The sequence below is a fragment of the Asparagus officinalis genome, chromosome 7 (genome assembly GCF_001876935.1).
Source record: "Asparagus officinalis chromosome 7, Aspof.V1, whole genome shotgun sequence".
NCBI classification, from domain to species: Eukaryota; Viridiplantae; Streptophyta; class Magnoliopsida; order Asparagales; family Asparagaceae; genus Asparagus; species Asparagus officinalis.
In genome coordinates this window covers 53706583-53710576 of record NC_033800.1, presented here as the reverse complement: position 1 = coordinate 53710576, position 3994 = coordinate 53706583, and positions in this window count along the sequence as shown.

The window sequence follows — 3994 nt, the reverse complement described above, 5'->3', positions numbered from 1 at the left end:
ATAAATTACTTATTACATATATATACAATACTATGAAGGGAAATCGAACTTGACTGAATTGAGCGATAAGAAGCGGACCTAGTCGTCACCTATCAGAGCAATTCATCTAAGGAACGCCCCTCACTGAAGAAAGAAAAACAAACAACATAATGTTTGTAAAAGCTATTACACCATCCACTAAACAAGATCGTCAAAACAACAAAAAGAAGAGAGGGAGCGAGGCAAGACCAACTGGGACTGAAGGAAACCATCAGTCCAAGTTAAAGTTATCCCCCACGTCATCTGCAGCTTTTCTCTTTGCAATTTCCTGCAATTCTAGCTTGATAGCCGCCTTGCGGATTCTTTTAGCCATCCTATCTTCTTCAGACCCTTACCATAAAAGAGTTATTTTGCAATATTAGATGCAATGTGTTCAGGGATAGGCTTAATATCTTTGAATATAAGATAATTTCGACCGTTCCAAATCCACCAACAACAACAGGGTAAAACAACTTTCCAAACCATCATGATATCATTGCGATCAAAGGGTTACTACGGATATTGATGAGATCGTCCATATGTTGACTAGTGCCTTATACGAGACTAGATGAAAGACTCAAAGTGGGGTTGAAACCTTGATTCAAAATTATGCTTAGTTTGCTTTTTCTTCTGCCCATTCCTTTCACTTCCTCTTATTAATTATACTTATTTGCATTATTCACTCATTTATTTATTTTTATTACACGAAGTTGGCTTGGACAATTACCATGTTGCAGGGTAATCAAAGGCGAGGAAGAGAGAAGTACCGAACGATGGTTAAAAAAAGAAGAAGAAAAAAAAAGAGTGAAACACTAATTATTAAGGCAGTCGTGGCAACAGAGGAGGAGACAGCTCATTTGTTTCGTGCTCCACATGCAAACAAAAACTCTACAAGAAGATAGAGGAAGCAAACAAGTTGAAATAAGGACAGTGGAGAAAAAACAGGCTTTTTTTTTTCTCATAAAAAATACTTCACTTAAAAAGTACTCCTATATATCAGCAGCAACTATAGAAAGGAATATAAGGCCACTCAAAACGCGCGCGCGAGAGAGAGAGAGGGAGAGAGAGAGAGAGAGAGAGAGAGGAAACTAGTTATGATTCTATGAAATTATCCGTTTGCAGCAAGATCAGAAGAAAGACTTACAGATATTTTTATGGAGGAAATATTAAGGTGAACTTTATAATAGATCTTTATAGACACTCCTGTTCTAAGATTTCCAAAAGATGTAAATGATTATCATCCTTACCGATGATCCAAACAAATAAGGTAGTCCATATATACCAATGATCCAAGCCGCTCATTGCAATTTACACATTCTCAAACTCACGAGAATCAAAATCCACATGTACTAAACTTTTTCTAGCCTATACATCTAATATCTAGAAAAGGAATTGTGTACGTATGACGTTTTCAAAAGTTAGTCATATTAGATTGTAGGATAAGTTTTTTTTTATACATGTGATATTTGACTTATGATGTAATTTTATATAGATTGTAGTATACATTTTGCGTCATCAATACGGATGACCAAACACGGCACTTCTATTTGATAGGTATGAATCCATTAGTTGGACTCCATTTGTAACCCTAAATTAAGCATATTGTTTCAAAATTTACAAGAGTTTCAAATTAATAACTGAGGGTTTAGTAGGTGGTCGGAAGACCACTTCCTTAAGTTTAAGCAAATCATATATAGGAATATCTAGATACTTGTGATGCATGCCTAATATAACTAAGACTATAACTTCATGAGTTATACTTTACTCAAGATAAATTATAAACTATTCATTGGATAATAGACAGACATGATTGATAATACATATGTAAATTAAGAATCTGAACATTTCTAAGATAAGTTGTTCCTGTAAATTAAGAAAATGTTGCCCATGGTTTAGAACTTTCTATTGGAATTTAGAACACACCGTATTATTGAAATCTCCCAATCAAACAATAAGCGTACACAAACATGCCTCTCTAATAAAAAATTAATAATATTAATAGAATTTTTTTGGAGCAACAGAAACAAAAGGTTGTGAGAGGCAATATTAGAGAGTGGCAAAGTTTTGACTTCGTATCATCATCATTCATTCAAAGCTTTACTACAGATTCTGTCTGTCTCCCTCTTCAAATCTCCCACATGCTCATGCCCCCAAACAAGCCAAAACTGAGAAATACAAGAATCCCCCACAATTAATTAGAAGTAAATATTTTAAATAAAAAAACTGAACCAATGGCCCGGCTTTGTTTGTCTGGATTCAGTTGCACATGACTCAAACCTCTTTTGATGTAAAAAGAAAATTTTGGACACATAGAGGTATCCACTAACACAACCCATAAAGCAAACAAAGGAAGAGAAAAGAAAACTAAAAAATGGAAAAAGAAAGGGAAAACAAAACAAAAGAATTATCTTCTGATCTTGCCACAATTCCACCTTCGTTCCCTCTTTAGATTCCTCCTCTTTTCCTTGCCTTGTTTAGGCTTGGCATGCTTCCTTGTGTGAGAGAGAGATACATGGTAATTATATATACAAATAAATAATAATAATAATAATAGTAATAATAGTCTAAATTTGTATCATATTTTGTGTAGCAAGAAAAGTTTCAAATGATATTGCAAACCATAATGGCTCAAATCCTTAGGGGCATTCGTTTTGACTGTAGATTAAAGAAACTTGGTTCTAAAATCTTTAAAGAATTTTATTTATTAAAAAAATTCTTTGAAGAAATTTTCACAGTTATAAAAGAAGTGTTGGAGTTGGAGTATATATAAATTCCTCAGTTTTTGTCAAGAAAGAGAATGATATGAATATATTATAAATCACTAACAAAGCCACTATTAATAAACCCTACAATGTACACTTGTGTTTAACCAATGATAGAGTACATGTGCATAAATTGTTGTAGAATCTGCTTGGTTGGCAAAGTTTTTATCTCGGACGTATCCGACTAGATCTTCTCATTTTCATTTTTTTTTTCAGTTCAATGAGAAAAAATTTCCTTCACCTACTAAATAAGTAGAGGTACATCACAAACTTGGGCATACCCAAGTTTACAAAATATATACTAAAGATAAAACATATAAAATTTATACGAAAGCTGGAAAATTACAACTCATATAGGCTGTTAACCCACAGACCAAAGTTATCAGAAATAGAAGCATGAAGAATAATAATAATAAATAATAATAATAAACTTTGATATATTTGATTAGGGCTTCAACAGGCCTTTTACTATCAGTACGTAAATTAACAGTTGTTTCTCTCAAGCCAAATAGCGCAGACTACAATAACCAGATGAGCTAACCTTCGGACTTGATGAACATAGTTAGAACCCCTCAAACTTGTAGACATCCAAAGGATCACACCATCCCAATCTCAGCTTTTAAACTGAAAATCAAGCCAATTCATGTCTCATTCCACATTAAAGAACTATAAGGACATGAGAACATAAGTCGTTGCATGTGGGTCTCAGAAGAAGAAGTACACAGAGCACACATTTACGGTCAGCAATGTTCACCCCAAATTTTATCAGCCTATCATATTTGTGCGACCTTTGCTATAATTCATGCAATAAAAGAGTATGCATGTGGAAAAGTTGAGCTTACGCCAAATAATGCCATGCCATGGAGCTCCTGAGGAATATGGCAAGTAGAGCTTGATATGAAAGAATATTAACTTTAAATTCCCCACAAATAACACATATCCATTCAGAACCTAAATTAAAGAACACCATCAATAGGCCCCCATTTTGAGATAGCAGAACTCCTAACTTTTAGGATTTATTTCCAAAGCCAAGAGGAATTTTGTACAATAGGGATCGACTGTCCATGTAGTATTCCTTTTTAAATAGTTCTCATGGATCCATTTGATCCACAAAGTATCTTGTTTGTGATGAATAGCCCATAAAACCTTAAGAGCATATGCAATATTCCATTGAGCTGTGGAATAATCTCCCAGACCTCCAACTGAAAGGTCAC